The following is a 21,842-nucleotide window of genomic DNA, read 5'->3' on the forward strand; positions in this document are numbered from 1 at the left end:
TTACCGGTGGGAAGCCATCAGACCCGAGAACATAACACAGGTGCAAGGAAAGGCAGTCACTGCCAACCTACCGGGAGAAGAACCACCGCAGCCGTCTGTGGGACCCGTCCATCCAGCCGTTTGTTTTACCGGAGACTTTGCATTCATCATTGGCTGAGTGAGTATCACTGTGCCGTGCGGCACCGCGCTGCCCCCGCGACCCTGCACCTCACCAGGCCCCGTAACCCGCCTGCCATCCCTCCCTCACCAGGCCCCGGGAAGACAGAATAGCGTATGAATGCCAGAAGGCAGAGAAGTGACACCAGGATTGCTGCAATGGAACAGAGCACCTTGCTCTATGAAAAGACAGCTACATAGTTTCTGGCATTCATATGCTATTCTGTCTTCCTACTGTGCCATATTGTAAGTCACATGTTATTTTTTGGTAAATAAACAGTGGAGTTGATCAGTCATGGCTAAGATCCAGCAGTTGCTACGCCTTCTCAGTCCCAAGATCAATAAGACGGTAAGACGAAGTGTTACTAATACTTCACAATCTTTATACACTATTTCTTCTGCCTTGTGTATGAGCGCCTCACCTTCCAGGTATGAGTCATTTCTGTCACGTGATAGGGGCATGTTCGAAATGCAGCCCATAGAGTCTAACATCTACCAAGGCCAGGCAGACAGGGGAGGGAATAGATAGCAAGACCCAAACCCCCATATTCCCACCCCTGTTGCACCTGTCAATCAAATAGCAGTGCATTACTGGAACTTTACATGCACATATTTCTGAAATAAAACATCCAATCTCAGAACAAAATCATGCTTACATTCAGTATCCTAGCACAAGTATAGTACTGGCTTTACTTTATATATGAAAATCTTGATGGTTGGTTCTCTTTAATGGTTATCTACACATGGATTCCTCCATACTTGTTATACTGTAAATCTAGCATTTTTTCCCCCTTCTTTTGGCATGATGGTCTGACCTGATTATGGTTTTGTGTCTTTTTCTCCTTTTTATTCATGTTAATATTTTAATTCAATAAAATGAATTTTTTATTTGGATTTTCTTGCTCCCATTTTTTTGGGGTAGAAACCGATGGGCTGCTCTACGCACTGAAGGGGCTGCGGCATATATGCATTAGAGCCCAAGAATATTGAAACAACCGGGGTACAGTAGTCAGTAGTCGTGGAAACTATGAATCTAATAATAGTAGCTTATTCCAAGGAAAATCCATAATTTCTAGAAGGTTGGATAACCACTTTGTCTCTTTAATTCGTATGTTGAAGAGATTTTTTATGAAATAACAATACAGTGATTTTACACAGCGCTGTGAATTCATTAAAGACTGGAAACTAAAATATTATGAGCAAAGGGGGGTTAATATTAGGGGCTAAGTATCTCTTTGTACACTTTAACACTGCAGCCAGACTCATCCGCAACGTTTCTCCTCAGAGAACCAATAGATTGGCCATTGAAATTCAACAAGCCGAATTCTTCTAATGTGTTGGTACGCTCCCAAACACAAAAAACTGTCCGCTGATCCCACTGATATGGACAGGTTTGGTAAACTTTAGTCTAATTTGCATTTGGGACTTAAAAGAGGATATGATCCTTTTGAAAAAGATTGCTAAAGATTTGTGTTTCTTCTGAAAACATTTACAGGTTGGGTATGCTCTGAATCCTAATATAAAAATATAATTACCCAATATTAGTGATTATAAATGGGCTTAGCCAGCTGTCCATTGAGAATAGTCAGGTCTTTAAGACCCCAATTTATGAACTGAAGCCTAAGATTGTTATTAAGGGAACTCTCTCTGACATCACCTGGCCTTAATAGCATTCCTCTTTTTTTATTATAAGATCTTCCATTAGTCACTATAAAGTCTATATCTAAAACAGTTATGATTTTATCTTCTAGGCTAACCAACTTCTTAATTTGGATTCCTAGAATAATTGTGTGGAGGCAGGACCAAATTACAGTACAATGAATCAATGATGCAATGGCATGTTAAGTGAAATGGAAAGCCACTAGCAAAAGATGGGAATAGGTGACATTGTTTGTACTATGGACTTGATGAGCAGTAGTGTTGAGCGAGTAGTTGACTATTCATACTCGCCATGCTGTTAGCGAGTAGTGTCCGCTACTCGCATATTCGTTACAAGTAGCAGTCACAATATAAGTCAATGGGAAATACCCAAACCCGAAAGCCGTCCTTTTTGTGCAAGTAGCGAATAGTACGGCTTTCGGGTTACTTGCTACTTAGCAAGTATTTCCCATTGACTTACATTGTGCCCCCGCTACTCGTAACAAATATGCGAGTAGCGGACCGTACTCGCTAACAGCATAGCGAGTGCGAATAGTCAACTACTCACTCAACACTAATAAGCAGGTCTCATCTTTTCAGGTGGGAGTAGGTGACTACCTCAGCAGAACTGACTTTAGAAGACAACAGTAGGAAACTTTATGAAAATCCAATTCATAACATGGTATTTGGTTTATAATGAGAAAAAGAAATTACTGCTTGATTTGTTTTTGTTTTTTTTTTTTTTTTTTTTTACATATAACACTTATTGACTCACTCCTGTAGGAAGGGGTAAACTCATTTATGTAGGACTAAAAAAGATTTATGGGGATCCATTGAAATATTTTATTTTAAATGGAGAATTACCTTTGTCTTTGGAGCCCTGTACACTGAAGGTGCAGTTACATCTTACAATTATCAGGAATAAGTGTTCCTAGTAATGTTTGTTTCAGGCTATTTGTGGTCTTTAAACAGGCTGCTGATCAGCGATAAATGTGGAAGACACTTGTTCTTCAGGTAAAATTATCTTTGCACATAAGGAGCAGGGTCAGCTGTTCTAAACAGGCTATTAAAGGACCGCCGATCGGCAAACATGTTACCAGTTGGCAGTCGTTTAGTGCCATCGTTCGGCTGGAATAAGTCCAGCTTTATAAGATAACACATTGAACAATTGGAGTCAAGAGCCTTAAAGCTATTACTAGTCCTACTAAGTAGACATTTGTGCGTGCTTAAAATGATCTTTGCAATGATCTTTTCAAGCTTTATCACTGTCACATTTACAAATCCCTCTTTGCTTTTCCTTCTAAGGGGTGCTTCACACACAGCGAGCTCGCTGCCGAGATCGCTGCTGAGTCACGCTTTTTGTGACGCAGCAGTGACCTCATTAGCGATCTCGCTGTGTGTGACACTGAGCAGCGATCTGGCCCCTGCTGCGAGATCGCTGCTCGTTACACACAGCCCTGGTTCGTTTTCTTCAAAGCCGCTCTCCTGCTGTGACACACAGATCGCTGTGTGTGACAGCAAGAGAGCGACAAATGAAGCGAGCAGGGAGCAGGAGCCGGCGTCTGACAGCTGAGGTAAGCTGTATCCAAGATAAACATCGGGTAACCAAGGTGGTTACCCGATATTTACCTTAGTTACCAGCCTCCGCAGCTCTCATGCTGCCTGTGCTGCCGGCTCCGGCTCTCTGCACATGTAGCTGCTGTACACATCGGGTTAATTAACCCGATGTGTACAGCAGCTAGGAGAGCAAGGAGCCAGCGCTCAGTGTGCGCGGCTCCCTGCTCTCTGCACATGTAGCTGCATTACACATCGGGTTAATTAACCCGATGTGTAATGCAGCTAGGAGAGCAAGGAGCCAGCGCTCAGTGTGCGCGGCTCCCTGCTCCCTGCTCACACTGGTAACTAATGTAAACATCGGGTAACCATACCCGATGTTTACCTTAGTTACCAGTCTCCGCAGCTTCCAGACGGCAGCTCCGTGCAAGCGCAGCGTCGCTTGCACGTCGCTGCTGGCTGGGGGCTGTTCACTGGTCGCTGGTGAGATCTGCCTGTTTGACAGCTCACCAGCGACCATGTAGCGATGCAGCAGCGATCCTGACCAGGTCAGATCGCTGGTCGGATCGCTGCTGCATCGCTAAAGTGTGAAGGTACCCTAAGTTCTTCCTTAGGGTATTTTAGGTCAAGCTGATGAGTTATACAAATAGCAAAAAAAAGATATGTTTGATGAAGAGCAGATCAGCATTCCTAAGCCAATGTATTGTGAATGCTCTGAGTCGTTGTGATAAGAGAGACTCCATGTAACTGATACTGCACGTGCTACTGTTTAAGCATAGCACTCATTGTATTAGAAGATGATTCTAATTTCAGTGAAATGCATAAATATCTCTCATGTTTGAAGTGCGTGAATTATCATTTTATCTTCACTCTAAAGGCCCCTTTACACACTGCAACATCGCAAACGACATCGCTGTAACGTCACCAGTTTTGTGACGTAATAGCGACCTCCCCAGCGACATTGTAGTGTGTGAAACACATCAGCGACCTGGCCCCTGCTGTGAAGTTGCTGATCGCTACAAATCGTTCAGGACCATTCTTTGGTCCTTTGTTTCCCGCTGTGCAGCATGATCGCTAGAAAGTCTCAGTGTGTAAAGGGGAAAGCTGCTTCATGCTGCGGCTCTGTCTGTGTGCCGTGTACTGATTAGCAGTCACCGGTGAAGGATTCACCGGTGACCGCTAATCCCCCGAGTGACTGAAGTGTCCCGCCTGCTCTCATACTCACGATCCTCGATCACCGGCGCTGCACGGCGTTCACATTGCTCCGGCGGCTTTTTCTAATTTGAAAAAGCCGGCCGCTCATTAAACAATCTCGTATTCCCTGCTTTCCCCACCCACCGGCGCCTATGATTGGTTGCAGTGAGACACGCCCCCACGCTGAGTGACAGGTGTCTCACTGCACCCAATCACAGCAGCCAGTGGGCGTGTCACTATGGAGTATAGAAATAAATAAATAAATAAATAATTAAAAAAACCGGCGTGCGGTTCCCCCCAAATTTAATACCAGCCAGATAAAGCCATACGGCTGAAGGTTGGTATTCTCAAGATGGGGAGCTCCACGTTATGGGGAGCCCCCCAGCCTAACAATATCAGTCAGCAGCCGCCCAGAATGGCCGCATACATTAGATGCGACTGTCCTGGGACAGTACCCGGCTCTTCCCGATTTGCCCTGGTGCGTTGGCAAATCGGGGTAATAATGAGTTATTGGCAGCCCATAGCGGCATTTGGCTGAATCTGGGCTGAAAGTATATCCCGGTACACTTCAGAATTCATCTGGCTACTCTTGTCTGCTGTTATGTCATCAATAAACACAAGTGACCCAGTGCAATTGAAAGCCATGCATGCCCATGCCATCACGTTGCCTCCACCATGTTTTACAGAGGATGTGGTGTGCCTTGGATCATGTGCCGTTCCCTTTCTTCTCCAAACTTTTTTCTTCCCATCATTCTGGTACAGGTTGATCTTGGTCTCATCTGTCCATAGAATACTTTTCCAGAACTGAGCTGGCTTCATGAGGTGTTTTTCAGCAAATTTAACTCTGGCCTGTCTATTTTTGGAATTGATGAATGGTTTGCATCTAGATGTGAACCCTTTGTATTTACTTTCATGCAGTCTTCTCTTTACTGTTGACTTAGGGACAGATACACCTACTTCACTGAGAGTGTTCTGGACTTCAGTTGATGTTGTGAACCGGTTCTTCTTCACCAAAGAAAGTATGCGGTGATCATCCACCACTGTTGTCATCCGTGGACGCCCAGGCCTTTTTGAGTTCCCAAGCTCACCAGTCAATTCCCTTTTTCTCAGAATGTACCCGACTGTTGATTTTGCTACTCCAAGCATGTCTGCTATCTCTCTGATGGATTTTTTCTTTTTTGTCAGCCTCAGGATGTTCTGCTTCTCCTCAATTGAGAGTTCCTTAGACCGCATGTTGTCTGGTCACAGCAACAGCTTCCAAATGCAAAACCACACACCTGTAATCAACCCCAGACCTTTTAACTACTTCATTGATTACAGGTTAACGAGGGAGATGCCTTCAGCGTTAATTGCAGCCCTTAGAGTCCCTTGTCCAATTACTTTTGGTCCCTTGAAAAAGAGGAGGCTATGCATTACAGAGCTATGATTCCTAAACCCTTTCTCCGATTTGGATGTGAAAACTCTCATATTGCAGCTGGGAGTGTGCACTTTCAGCCCATATTATATATATATAATTGTATTTCTGAACATGTTTTTGTAAACAGCTAAAATAACAAAACTTGTGTCACTGTCCAAATATTTCTGGACCTAACTGTATATATATAATTCTGTCTGTCTGTCTGTCTTGCTCCAAAATTCTGTCGTTACCGTGACAAGCGTCTCATTGGCCGCTCGCCTCGCCTCCGCCCCCCGCACGGATTGGCTGCTCGCCCAGGCTCCGACCCCCACACGGATTGGCCTCTCGCCCCAGCCCCTTGCACGCATTGGCAACTCGGCCACGCCCTGCCCCCCTCACGCATTGCACGCTCGCTCTGGCCCCGCCCCCCGCATGCATTCCCCGAACCGACACGGAGCCCCGACTCCCAGGTGAGTGCTGTACCCTCGGGAGCCCACACCAGCGTACGCCGGCAACCCAGCCGACACATACCCTCGCATTGCTGGGGTTGCCGGCGTACGCTGGTGTGGGCTCCCGTGCATGTGGGGGGCGGGGTACGCTGATAACCATGGTACACATCGGGTACCTTTTGTCCCCTGCAGGATTTTAATCCATGATGGCGTAGTGTGTTATTAATGGTAATCTTTCAGACTGTGGTTCCTCCATTCTTTGTTGATGGGAAAACTTGAAAACAGTTCTATTTTGGTCTAATCTGATCACCGAACTTCCCTCATGTCACTTCTGGATCATCCAGATGATCATTGGTGAACTTCAAATGGGCCTGGACATGTGCTGGCATGAACAGGGAGGCTTTTTTTTCCCTGCAGAATTTTTAATCCATAACAGTGTAGTGTGTTACTAACTGTAATCTTTGAGACTGTGATCCCTGCTCTCTTCAGGTCATTGACCAGGTCCTCACCTGTAGTTCTGGGTTGATTCCTGTCCTTTATCAGAATAATCCTTACCACACAAGGCAAGATCTTGCATGGAACTCCACACCAAGAAAGAATGATAGCCATCTTGTGTTACTTCCATTTTCTAATAATTGAGCCAACATTTGTTGCCTTCTCACCAAGCTACTTGCCTATAGTCCTGTAAGTCATCCCAGCCTTGTTCATGTCTATAATTTTGTACATGGTGTCCTTAGACAGTTCTTAGGGGGTCTTCTTAAAGAAAAAATAACAGGTGTGTGAGAGACAGAATTCTTGCTGGTGGTAGGTGATAAAATACTTATTTAATGTAATAAAATGCAAATTAATTAGTTAAAAATCATACAATGTGATTTTCTGGATTTTGGGGGGAGGAATTCTATCCATCACAGTTGAAGTGCACCTACGATAAAAATTGCAGACATCTCCATTCTTTGTAGAAGGGAAAACTTACAAAAAGTTCTATTTTGGTCTCATCTGACTGTGATCCCTGCTCTCTTCAGGTCATTTACCTGCTTGTAATTCTGGGCTAATTCCTGTCCTTTCTCAAAATCATCCTTAGCACATGAGGCAATATCTTGCATGGAGCCCCAGATTGAGTAAGGTTGACAGTCAGGTGCAATTAATACAGGTAATGAGTACAGACTAGGACGGCTTCTTGAAGAAAAAATAACAGGTGTGTGAGAGCCAGAATTCTTGCTGGTTGGTAGGTGATAAAATACTTAATTAATGCAATAAAATGCAAATTGATTATTTCAAAATCATACATTGTGATTTTCAGAATTTTTTGGGATTCTGTCTGTCATAGTTGGAATGTACTTACAATTAAAATTACAGACCTCTCAATTCTTTGTAGGTGGGAAAATTTGCAAATTTGGCAGTGTATCAAATATTTATTTTCCCCACTGTGTGTCCTAACATTTGCATTTTCCTGCATACAGGAATGCAATGCCCACAAAGCATTCAGGGAATGTTCATTTTTTGTGCTAATGTACATCCATCCTCTTGGTGATCAGTTTTTCTAGACAACACTGGAAAAATTGAATGTTTTGGTGATTTTCTAAAAAAAAGAAAGTTCTTTTTTTGTTACCTTTCAGATCTACATGGACAATCAAAAGGGTAATAATACTTTGAACTTTTGATTTTCAGGCTCCATATCTTACCATGCACTACCTTCATTTTATAGACCATCATGACTATCTCATACATAAATTTGACTTGCAAATATTTAGCATATGATTAGTTATGCAGATTCTTGTCATGTCACTACATTGTTACTCTTTTGCTTTCATTTTTATTGTTTTGTTAGTAAATCTATCTATGTCTTTCAATACTTTCTAAATCCTTCTGGGTATGCTCTCGATTAGATTCAGTTTGTCTCGACCAAAATTTTCTACACTTTCCCAATGTTGGTGCATACAGAGACTGTCGGGGCCAATCCAGCACTTCTACGTCATTGTTATAGAACCATTTCTTCGCCAATAAAGTATGCATTGGGTTATTGTTCTGCTGGAACACTGTCATTCTTTTCGTACCCATAGTATTTGAGTCATCTAGTTAGACACTCATATATAGCTCAGCATGAGACCACCATGGATCCTGGTCAAGTATCCAGTGCTTTTGGCTGTGAAATAACTCGATATCATCAGGCTTCCTCCACCGAACTTGATAATTCCATCAATTTCAGGATCTGTTAGTCCCTTTTTCCCTTGTTTCTCCCAGCGCCTTTTGCACCCATCAAATTTTAGTCTATTGACTTTTGTCTCTGTGATGCCCTGGCAAAACCAGGTAGTCACAAAAGTGTTCACCCTCCTTCTACCACCAAAAACCCACACCCAGGTACAACACACAGCCATTAAAGCCTAGCCACCTCCTCATGATAATAAGAACACACAAGTGGGCGGGATCAGGTGGATGAGAACGCCCACCTAGTGGTCCTTAGGTGTCATAGGCGGAAACACTTCAGTTAAGTTTAAGTGGAGTTGGAGCTAGGTTGAAGTGGAGTTGAAGTTAAGGCTAGTTGAAGTCTGACAGTAGAGAGAAGTGGAGTCAAGGGTAGGGGCCCTTGGACTACCCGGCTAGGTGGCAGACAGTGAACAGGGCCACAGGTGATGGAGATCTGGTCGCGGGAGACCTTAAGTGGACCAGAGCAGGGTTGTAGCCCGCCGGTGCCGACAGCGGGAATCTGGTCCGGAGGCCGTGCACAGACGGGGTGCCTGGACTCTAGGACGAGGAAGGTTGCATGCCTCTTGTTAATCATCTAGAAGAGGATGAGGTTTCAGGCCTGGTTCTCCCGAAGCCCAGAGAGCGAAATGGAAGCCCAATGTGGGGGATAGGGTGGCCGTCAAAACCCACAGAAATCCCAAGGGTCAGATTTCGCGGGCCAGAGCTCCCAAACAAACTCAGTACCGGGAGTGAACTTCCCCGTTCCGACAGAAGAGACAAAAACAGAGTGCAGGAGGAAGGGACACCTGTTTACGAAACCCGGGTGTGGGAGCCGAATACACCCTCCAACAGCAGCCGGTCAACTTGGTTTACCACTAGACTTGTGTGAGATTACTGAACTGTGAGTACACCATTGACCCCCGGTCCAACCCGGTACACCTCCTCCAGCAGCCATTACTCCCGTGTACTGACCACGGGCCCCGGGATAACACCTACCCTACCCGTGGAGGGGATCCCATCTTACTGCCTCGCTCCATCAGCCCTGGGCGTCCCATCACCAGGCAGTGGCGGTGTCGCCATCCCTTACCGCAACCCACGGGTGGCGTCACCGACACTACAACTCCCCTGTAAATATCCCCCGTTTCCGACGGTTGTGAGGACGGCCGGCCGTGCGAGCCCGGTTCCTGTCACCACTCGAGCCGCAGCAGCGTACCCGGATCCGAGTGGGCCCAGAGAAGCGGCAGCGGCCCCCACCCGCAACATCTCATCGTTCTAAATCACGTTTTCAGTCTTCTACTCTCCACTTTTTGTACTTGTTTGAAAACTCAAGCTGGCACTTCTAATGATAATATTGAAGTTGAGGCTTCTTCCCCTTTTTTCAAACCACCATTCCAAACTTGTGTAACATGCATTACACTGTGCTTGCATGGACGTCTGTGGTCTCATCATTATGAAGCATACGGGCCACCTCCACTACAATATTTGTTGTGCCAGAACTGATAGACTAGTGATCAGCCGGCTAATCAAAATCCTAGAAACACTCTGCATCACACCCACCAGACACACCAGTGGACAGCCTGAAGGGAATAGGGCTGGACACTTGGGGGGTTGGTAAGGGGAGGTCAGGAGTGTCAGGGGTAGTAAGGGAGTCAAGTGGTGACTCTCGAGAGGAGAGGTCGCAAGTCATTGGAGGAGGTTGGGAGCTGGGCTCCTCAGTTACTAGGTGGCAGACATTGGTCTGGGCCTGATAGCAGCTGGAACCCTGGTCGCAGGGGATCGTTTCAAGCGGCACAGAACTTCTGAGGAGGGCAGCCGGCAGCCTTGAGCCATCTCCGGGCAGGGGCCAGGGCACGACTGGGTACGTGGACCTTAGGCCGGGAAGTAGCTTCAAGCGTCCTGGTAATTTACCCGACGAGGGCGAAGTCTTCAAGATTCGTTCTCCACCCGCTCCAAAATTTGGGTACTAGCGAAACGAGGGGGATAGGACTTTCCCAATACACAGTCCAGCAAATCCCAAGCGTGAACCCTGAGAGCAAGCTCACTCTGTTAGCCATACAGGTGACCAGGACCCGACTAGTTCTATACTCTAGGGGCCAAACCGAAAAGACAGTGCCATGGAAAAGGTCCCAGGCTAACAAGCAACACCATCGGGCACGGGATCCAGATGTGCTCCCTCCCTGCTGCAGCGGTGCTCCGAATTTCGGTTTACAAGTTGTCGGTGTCAGCGTTATTGGACTGAGTGAGTACGCAGTGACCCTTCCTCCCCAACGGCATCTCCATTTCTCCATCACCAGCCCCAGGGCATTCCCCCCTACCCACGGAGGGGTTAAACACCTGGCTGCCATTCCATCGCCACCAGGAGCTCCCAACAGCAGCGGTGGTACTCCACCTTATCACACACCGTGGGTGGCATCACGAACTATAAACAAACCCCCCTGTAAATACCCCCTTTTATTTTGGGTGATTGCGCAAACTCCCCCCACCCCCCCGGGTCCGGAGACTTCTTGAGCCACCGCGGATCCGGATCCGAGCAGTCTCGGCTGCTGGCGCTGGGGCGGTACATCTACCCCTTGGCTTTTGAATAAATGGGCAAACTTCATTTCATATTCTTCCAAATTTCATGGCATTCACATGATGCAGTTTGGTAATATTTTTGGCTGGGAGACCACTATCGATGAACTGGATGATGCCGTTTCTCTTTTCTTGGGAAATGTCCTTCCTGGTTGCTCCTCTAGTTGAACAAGTGACATTTCGCTTGGGAATCAACCAAATAACACACTAAGCTACTAGGGAATGTGAGAACAGGTTGTAATTTGGAGTATACAGGAAGAAAAAGATTTTTCAAATATCAAGAGCAAAACAGTAGCAATGCATTATTATGACAAGAATCTGCATAACTATTCATATATTAAATATTTACAAGTCAAATTTATGTATGAGATAGCCAAGATGATTGTCTATAAAATGAAGGTAGTCTCACACTCAAAGATATAGTGGATGGTGAGACGTTGAGCCTGAAAGTCAAAAGTTAAAAACATTGATACACTTTTGCTCTGTATACCTTATTTTTCATTTTATAAGATGCACCAGATTATAAGATGCACCCTAAATACAGAGATAAAAAAGGTAAAAAAAAAAGTGGGTTCCATCTTATACTCCGGTGGTGTCTTACCGTAGGGGGGCGACACCAATGGTGGAGCGGGGGGTCAAAGGAGGCAGAGGGGTGCTGGAGTAAGGCAATGTTGGCTGCAGTGTGCCTGGCTTTGCTGGCGGCTGTGTGGCCGAAAGTGCTGGCTGTGTGGAGCAGGGCAGTGTGGGGGTGAGATGCTCTGTCTGTAGTGTGATCTTCAAATAATGCTGCCCGGAATTGGTGCCTGCGCAGATTGAGCTCTCGGCTGAATAAAATCCAAAAGCTCCATCTGCATACGCGCCGACTCTTGGTGGCAATATTTGAAGATCGCACTGCCTACAGAGCATCTCACCCCTGTACGGCCTTGCCCCACACAGCGCCCAGTACAGCCCCGCACCACCGACAGAGCATCTCACCCGCCACAACCAGCTTTGCCCTGCACTGCCAACCGAGTATCTCACCCGCTGCAGCCAGCACAGCACCGCACCGCCAACAAAGCATCTCACGCTGCAGCCAGCACAGCCCTGAACCATCTAGAGAGCATCTCACCTGCCGCAGCCAGCATAACCAAGCACCGCTTGCAGAGCATCTCACCCGCTGCACAGCTCTGCTCCACACAGCGTCCACTGCAGCCAGCACAGTGCCCATTCTCGACCTCCCGGTAAAATACATACGGATTTTAAGATGCACCCCTCATTTTCATCCCAAATTTTTGTGAGGAAGAGTGCGTCTTATAATCCGAAAAATACGGTACATACTGAATGGGACACAGCTCAATCTTAGGCTGGAAACACATTTGTGCGTGTAAAATCGGTCCGATTCTCATGCTAGAAAGTCGGACGATTTTAGTTCACTCACACTTCAGTGTGCTGTCAGTATGCTGTCAGTCTGCAATCAGTTTTTACCCTCAGCAGCTGCTACTCATGTAATGTTATGTACAGAATCATTTACATTGTTCTCTGCTACATGCGTGAAATGTATTGTGAAAAATGGATGTCACTAGGATTGTGTATGTGCCGTCCGTGTGACATCCGTTTTTTTTCACGCACTCATAGACTTGCATTGATGAGACTCGTGCGAGAAACTCACCAAAACACAGCATGCTGCAATTTTTTCTCAGTCCGATTTGGACTGAGAAAAAAATAGCAGATGGGAGCTGCCTCATTGATTAACATGTGTTAGAGTGCAATGCGAGATTTTCTCACATTGCACTTGTGCGAGTTAATCACAAGTGAGAAGCCGGCCTTAGAAGTAGTTTGTAGCTGCTCTTTACTACAATTCTCTGGCTACAATAAATATTGCACAAAAATGTCTTTGTATATAGCAGGGAAATAAGTATTGAACACGTCTCTAATTTTCTAACGAAATATATTCTAAATGTGCTATTAACATGACTTTCTCACCAGATGTCGGTAACAACCAATTTAATCCACACAGCCAAATAAATCAAACTATAGATGTCCATACATTAAGTTATTTGTAATAATGAGCAATAACACAGGAAAAATTATTGAACACATGAAAAAAGAGGTTCAAAAAGCCATGGAAAGTCATGGCATCAGTTGAAATCTATCAGTAATTAGACATCAATCCTGTCACTTAGGGAAAAGTAATATCAGCTGGTTCAACTGATGGCTGACAAAAAGGAATCTCATTAATAAAGTGTCACAGAATAAACATCTCATTATGGGTAAATCAAGAGAGCTGTCTGAAGACCTTCACAACCTTACTGTTGCAAAACATGCTAATTTCCTTGGTAACAGAAGAATTTCTAAACTACTGAAGGGTCCAGTCAACACTGTTGGTGCCATAATCTGGAAGAGTAAGGAACATTATTTCACCATATAATGGCAACGATCAAGTGCTCTCTACATTAAATCAGTTAGGGAAGTGAAAATAATTATAAGAGTTGTCCAAAAAGCCAAGAACCACATGTGGAGAGCTACAGAAAGATTCTGGAATCAGCAGGTACAATTGTTTCAAACAAAAATGTAAGTAATACACTCAACCTCCATTGTCTGTATGCACACTTCCAACACAACACTCCATTGCTGAACAAAAAGCATGTTCAAGTGCTTTAAAGTTTGTTCAACAATATTTAGACAATCCCTTGAAATACTGATAGAATATTGTCTAGTCAGATGAGACCAAAATGGAACTCTTTGGATATATCTGCTGGTATCTACCAAGATGATGAAGGTGAAATGAGGGAGGATATTTCAGCAAGACAATGATCCCAAACACACAGCCAAGGAAACTCAATTGGTTTCAGAGAAAGAAAATAAAGCTGCTACAATGACCCAGCTAATCAGCTGACCTGAATCCAATAGAAAATTTATGGAAGGAACTAAAGCTCAGAATTCATAGAACTAGACAATAGAACTCTCAGGATTTGAAGAGTGTTTAGGTTGAAGATTGGGCCCAAATCACACCTTAGCAATGTATGTGACTAGTTTTGTCCATACAGGATGCGTCTTGAATCGCCAGCACCAACAAAGTCTTCTGTGTGAAGTATTAAATATTAGTAAGCATGTTCAATACTTTTTCCTTGTGTCATTTCTCATTCTTACACTTTACTACATAAACAGACATCTATGGCTTGATTTCGTTGCCTTTGTAGATTGGATGGGTTGTTATCAACATCTGGCGAGAAATTCATGTCATTAACACCTTTAGAAAAGTATATACTTAGATACTTTATAAGGGTAAGTTCACACAGTGCGTTTTTCGGGTGCGTTTTTTACCTCAAAACTGTATAACTTTGCGTCAGCAGCAAAGTCTATCAGTTTTCATTTTTGCTGTCCGCACACAACTTTATTTTAAGCTGCGTTTTTGAGCTTAAAAAAAAATGGACATGTCGATTCTTTCCTGCGTTTTTCTGCGTTTTCCCCCCATGCACTGCATTTGAAAAACGCAGAAAAACGCAGTAAAACGCAACCAAAAACGCACCAAATCGCGTCAAAAACGCATGCGTTTTTGCCGCGTTTTTTGCCGCGGGTGCGTTTTTGTGCTTTTTTAGCTGCCAAAAACGCACAAAACCACAGCGTCAAAAAAACGCAGAGTGTGCACATAGCCTAAAGTCGTAATTAGACATGTTGTCCTTCCTTCATCTGCATGTGTTCTTTATGACAGGACATGGAGTTCATTTATTTCCATAGGACAAAACTGTCCTATCTCTGTATATATTCTGTTAGGTACCATTATAGTGATGAGTGCATATTCTGAAATTGGAATAAACCAAGTTTTTCAAAATAATTGGAATCATAGCAAATCCATTAGCAATGACTCACTATACTGCAAAGTCTCCAATTGCATTGAAAAGATGTGTACAGTGTTTCTCCGAAAATTATTATTAATATTTATTTAAAGAGCACCATTGATTCCATGGTGCTGTACATGAGAAGGGGTTACTTACAGAATACATATACAAGTAACAATAGACAGACTGGTACAGAGGGAAGAGGACCCTGCCCTTGCGGGCTTACATTCTATAGGATTTTGGGGAGGAGACAGTAGGTGGGGTGTTAGTCCGACGGCAGTTCCGTTATGGTGGTGAGATGGCAGCTCCGGCGCTGGTGATGCAGTTGGAGTCATTGGAGATTATAGGCTTTTCTGAACAGATGAGTTTTCAGGTTCCGTTTGAAGCTTGCCGTGTAGCAGATAATCTGACATGTTGAGGCAGCGAATTCCAGAAGACAGAATGCTTGGGAAAACACTTGGAGGCGGTTGCATGAGGAGCGAATGTTGCAGTGTAGCAGGAGATTAGTTCGGAGATATACGGAGGAGACAGATTATGAATGGCTTTGTAGGTCAGTGTTAGTAGTTTGAATTGGATATGGTGGAGGATTTGGAGCCAATGCAGGGATTTGTAGAGTGGAGAAGAGGAGTGGTGTTGAGGAGAGAGGTGGATCATTCGGGCAGCAGAATTAAGCATGGACTGGAGAGGTGTGAGATGGTTAGCAGGAAGGCCACAGAGGAGAATGTTGCAGTAATCATGGTGGGAGATTATGAGCGCAAAATCAGCCCTACCCTGAAAATAAACCCTAACAGAAACAGATGGTGACTAGTGTTACCAACAGCTGATTTAGAAACAAGTGCTTTAGTAAACTTTGTATGCTTTTTACAATAAAAAAGGTGAAAAAATGCATCAGATCTCTGCAGAAATGTAATTCAAGCTAATGAAGTCACTGTCAGAGGTAACACCATCTTGCATCCATTCCTTAACAAATTGTTTTTCAAATTGTTGAAATTTGCCAGAACCTGCAAATTCATAAAAATCATTTTGAGTTCGATTCATATCAAATCGATTTAATGATTTCTAGTACGATATGCTCTTAAAATCAATGCTTTTGTTATGGCTCCATTCCAGGGTTCAAACCAGTGAACTCTGGTTGTTGGGCAGATTCCCTCTTGGTAGGACCACAGCCTGTTTTGTGTTGGTCCAACCAAGTGGTGTTGTCTTTCTTATATTGTGCCTTCCTGTTTCACTTCGATCCATGTATGTGCACTTTTGTGTTTGATTTGCCCAATCACATACCTCAGTGCTGGCTATATTTCTGGATGGATAGTTGTCTAGAATCCAAGCTCCTCGGTTCAGGTTTTCTAACTGAAACATTGCTATTACTATTCTTTGCAGTTTGGTTAAATCAGGGGAGGGGAACCTTTTTTCTGCTGGGGGCCATTGGGTCTTTTCTACCAACCTTCGGGTGCCGCAAAAATTATCAGGTTGAAAATTACCCTAATATATTTGGTCAAACAATTAAACTCACCCTTACTGTGGTGGCTGTAGCTGCTTCTCTATGGTGCGGCTGTGATGTTTGGCGATATTGATTATGTTGCTTCTCACAACTGCTTTTCCAGGTTTGTCTTGGTCTGGAGTGCAGTCAACAGATTGGTAAATCAAATACATCACACAGGAGACGCTGGAGGTAACTATATCACAGGAGGGACTGGAGGCATATATACATCACAGGAAGGGCTTGGGGCATAGACATCACTGATGATGCTGGGGCATATATACATCACAGGAGACACTGGGGCACATCAATTACAGGAGATGCTGGGGGCATATATACAGTACATCACAGGAAAGGCTGAGGGCATATATACATCACAGAAGATGCTGAGGGCATATATAGAGCACAGAAGGAGCTGGGGACATATATACAGCACAGGAGGAGCTGGGGACATATATACAGCACAGGAGGAGCTGAGGACATATATACAGCACAATACAGCACTGGAGGAGCTGGGGACATATATACAGCACAGGAGGAGCTGAGGACATATATACAGCACACGAGGAGCTGGGGACATATATACATCACAGGAGGAGCTGGGGACATATATACAGCACAGGATGAGCTGGGGACATACATACATTCCAGAAGGGGCTGGGGCATATGCATCACAGGAGGGGCTGGGGCTCAGACATCACTGAGGGGACACAGACAGTACTGTCGGGCATGGACAGTACTGCCGAGCACGGACAGCACTGGCAGTGGCACGAACAGCACTAGAGGGGCACGAACAGGACTGGGGGACATGGACAGAACTGAGAGAGCACAGACATTACCAAGCAGGCATAGATAGCACAAGGGAGTGGACAACACTGGTGGTGGCACGAACAGCACTGGCAATGGCACGGACAGGACTGGGGGACATGGACAGGACTGAGGGAGCACAAACATCTCCAAGAGGGCACGGACAGCACAGGGTAGGGGTGGCACATAGCACAGACATGACCAAGGGGGCATGGACAGCACTGTTGGTGGCACAAACAGCACTAGAGGGGCACGATGAGGACTGGGGGACATGGACAGTACTTAGGGAGACATCACCAAGGGGGCATGGACAGCACTGGGGGTTGGCACACAACACTAGAGGGGTGGCAAATAGCATTGGAAGGTAGCACATAACACTGGGATGGTGGCACTCTGCCCCATGAGGCAGGACTCATGCTGTGTTGTGAGGCACAAGTTACACTTCACCGCGAGGCAGAAGTCACACTGCACCGCAAGGCAGAAGGCACACTGCATTGAGAGGCAGAAGGCACACTGCTTCCAGCGGCAGAAGGCACACTGCACTGCGAGGCAGAAGTCACAAAGCATCGAGAGGCAGGAATCACACTTTCCCATGAGGCAGGACTCACACTACACTGAAAAGCATGTACAGCAGGGAATCCGAAAAATCTGCTGCTCCTCTTCTTCTGTGGGACGGGAGTACAGCGCATCTCATGCTTATCCCACCCACAAAGTACGTTCTCAACACGTATGCACAGGCCAGGCCAGCGTGCTGAGAAACTAATAGTATGCGCGCCACACAGTGATTTCTACATGCATTATAGTATGCAGTGCCCAAGATTTGCCCAGGGGCCACATAAAATGTCATTGCGGGCCGCATATGGCCCGCGGGCCGGGGGTTCGCCACTCCTGGTTTAAATTAATCCCTTCTCAGTTATCTCCTATTTTGTTTCATTTAGGTTTGAAAGGGTTTCCATGTATTCTTTTATTTTTTTTGGTTTCTTGTATTCTATCATTCCTGTACAACTGTTTTTGCATGTTCCTAGCCCTGTGTCTCACCCTCTGCCTGTGTCCACTTAATTTATGTTTATTGTTGTTTTTGTGTTACATTTGGTTTATAGCTTAGGGTGTAGTTAAGGACACTTGGGGTCAGCCGACGACAAGTGGGGACACTATTATGTGATCTTAGGGTGGCAACCTCCGCTGTCAGGGAGGGACAAATCAGGGTTAGGTCTAGAGCAAGTATTGGCCTGTTTTTAGACCTGTGAATTTCTGATTTTACATATTCTCTGGTTTGCCCATCCCCATGAGAGTGTTAGGCCTCAGTTGTAACAGCTTCTAATGAGGCCTGAAGTTCATACAGAAAAACACTACTATATATGTAAAAATCAAAGGCATAAAGAAGTACTTAAAGGGTGTATGCTTGTCTGACAGGCATATAATAGCTCTAAATAAAAAAGCTTGAATATATTTCTATGGACTATTGCTGTAACACAATAGCTAAACTTGAAACATTGCATTACAACAAGTCTCCAGGTAGACCTAACCTTAGGATTAATATAAGCAAAATGTAAATTCTTTATACTGATTGGATGCAATATCTCATTGCTGTTGAATAAGACAAACACTTTCACTTTAGACAATAGCAGTTGAAAAATAGATGGACCCCACATCCAAAAATTATACATTCATGGGTTAAAAATGTACAAAATTCAATATTAGGTTCTTATTTTAACATTCTGATCAGACCTTATTAAGTTTACTATCATGTCATGGTGAACCTTCAATGGATCCCTAACCTAAAAAGTACAACACCGTGACGGCAGCCCAGAGACAATCATCCTTTGTGCATTGCATTCGCACCACAATGGGAGATTTGGTTACTTAGGGGGTAGATATTCTGGACACGTTTGCAGCCTTTTATGAGGAATTATATTCCACTAGAGGGGAGACGAGACAGAGCGACCTAGAGGCTTTCATAGGTACAATGACATTACCCAAAATTACAGAGACAGAGAAACACAGTGTAGTGGGCCCTATCACACTTGAGGAGATAAAGAGAGCTTTGCATGGCATTGCAAATGAAAAAGCACCAGGGGTAGATGGTCTGCCGGTGGAGGTATATAAATCTCTTGAAGAAATACTCTTACCCAATTTGTCTTGGAGGAGGCAAGGGAGAGGGGGACGTTGCCAGAGTCTATGAGGGAGGCGATAATAACAGCAATACCTAATGAGGATAAGGATACACAACTCCCCGAATCATACAGGCCCATCTCACTGTTAACGACGGATGTTAAAATTTTGGCCAAAGTACTCTCTAATTGATTAACAGAAGTGATATCTACCCTAATCCACCAGGATCAGTCGGGTTTTATGCCTAATAGATCCACGGCAAAAAATATACGATGATTATACCTTAACATGCAACTACCAGTGGACAATCCGGGACAGAGAGTAATAGCTTCGTTAGATGCTCATAAAGCATTTGACAGTGTGGAATGGGGATATCTGTGGGGAGTGCTAAGACATATGGGATTTGGCCCTAATTTTATATCCTGGATACAGCTGTTATATGCTAGACCAGTAGCTAAAGTGAGGATGAATGGAATGTTGTCACACAAGGTGGATTTACAAAGGGGTACTCGCCAAGGATGTCCGCTCTCGCCTCTCCTTTTTGCTCTGGCAGTGGAGCCACTGGCGGCTGCTATACGGCAGAACAGAGACATAAAGGGATTTGTATATGGCCATCTAGAAGAGAAGATAGCCCTCTATGCAGACGACTTTCTATTGTTCCTGGGAGACCCAGGGGCATCGTTGATCTGTGCCATGCAAGTGATTGAGCGGTACGGGGGGGATCTCTGGACTGACTATCAATTGGACCAAATCGAATCTGTTTCAGGTGAATGCGGGAGTGGATAGGTCGATCCTGGGTGATGAGGTCAACAGACTGTGGGTTGTGGACCAGTTAAGATATCTGGGCATTCAGGTATCCATGCCAATTGAGAACTACATTACTATAAATCTAGTCCCTTTGCTGAAGCAACTGCGAAGTAAGATAACTGCTTGGAATAAGCTTTATTTATCAGTAATAGGACGGATTAATCTTATTAAAATGGTGCTTATGCCCAAGATACTCTGTGCTGCACAATTCTCCTGTTTGGATCCCTCAGAGTCACTTTAAGGAGATTGATTCCATGTTTCATGCTCTAAAATGGAAGAACAAACAAGCCAGACTTAAACTCGAGACGCTACAGAGACCAAAGGATGAGGGGGCTAGCACTACCCAATCCAGGAATATATTATCTGGCAGCTCAGAGTCAACATTTCAGGGGATGGGCAGAGATTTAGGGGTGGTGGACCGAGCATCCAGACTGTTAGGGCATGTTCTGCATCGGAAACCATTAGTGTTCGGACTGGAGATCGGATCATTTGGGAGAGTAGGAAAAACGAGCCCCACACTTAGCTTAATGAATAGAATCTGGAGGAAGATCAAGCAAATAAGAGGGATTACAGCAATAACTGAATTCTCTCCATTGTGGGACAATGAAAACTGCTCTGAGATATACAAGATAGGCAAAATTAAGGAATGGGCACGTAAAGGTATATGGAGCAAATTCTTAGCCATGGATGACTGAAATCATTTTCACAAATACAGAATGAGTTTGGGATATCCCCACTTGGGTGGTACCAGTATAAACGGTTGGCGCATGCAGTAGTGGCTCAGGGGGTTAAGCAATCATTGCTGGTACAGGCAGACCTAGTACTGAAATGTGTGTAGTAGTGGGCCCACAAGAGGAATCATATCTACTATATATAGGGACCTACTGCATACATATTTGCTTGATCACCCTGTAAACACTTAGACTAAATGGGAAGCAGAGATACACGGGATCACTGATAAGGTATGGGATAGTGTTTTGGAATACATACCGAAATTATCAATGAGTGAACCAGCAAGATTATCCCACCTCTACGTGGTGCATAGGGCTTATAGATCCCCGCTAATTATGTGTAAAATGGGATTGAGGAGTAACTCCGACTGTCCTAGATGTAATGGAGAAGGTGCTGGCATTTTCCACATGATGTGGATGTGCCCCAGGTTCGCACCCTTTTGGATAACTGTTCTTAATAGAATAGAAGGAGCTTATAGATGTAAACTTCCCAGACAACCCCTGCTATATCTTCTAGGTTACGTGGAGGAAATTAGAGTAGACAACAATTTTAAAATAGTGATAGCCAGACTGCTGTATGCGGCAAGGAAAGTAATTGCCAAACACTGGATGCAGGGGACCCACCGACTAGAGGGGAATTTGTTTCATATGTTAATCATATTGTTCGAATGGAGAGAAGCATATATGGGAAAAGGAAACAACTTGCACTTTTTGATAGATCGTGGAATCCGTGGTTGCAACATGGATAAATTTTAGAGTTGGGAGATGTTGGACTATGGGCAGAGATAGTTAGTTCTATACATTCCAATATATGCTATTGAAGGGTTAAAATGTAAGATTTTTGATATTGATATGGGTAATATGTACGCTGAGGGGGGAGAGGATGTTGGGGAGGGAAAGTTTTATAGTTCTGCTCATTATTGCTGAAAATATAACACGTTTTGTATA

The sequence above is a fragment of the Anomaloglossus baeobatrachus genome, chromosome 1, assembly GCF_048569485.1.
Source record: "Anomaloglossus baeobatrachus isolate aAnoBae1 chromosome 1, aAnoBae1.hap1, whole genome shotgun sequence".
Taxonomy (NCBI): domain Eukaryota; kingdom Metazoa; phylum Chordata; class Amphibia; order Anura; family Aromobatidae; genus Anomaloglossus; species Anomaloglossus baeobatrachus.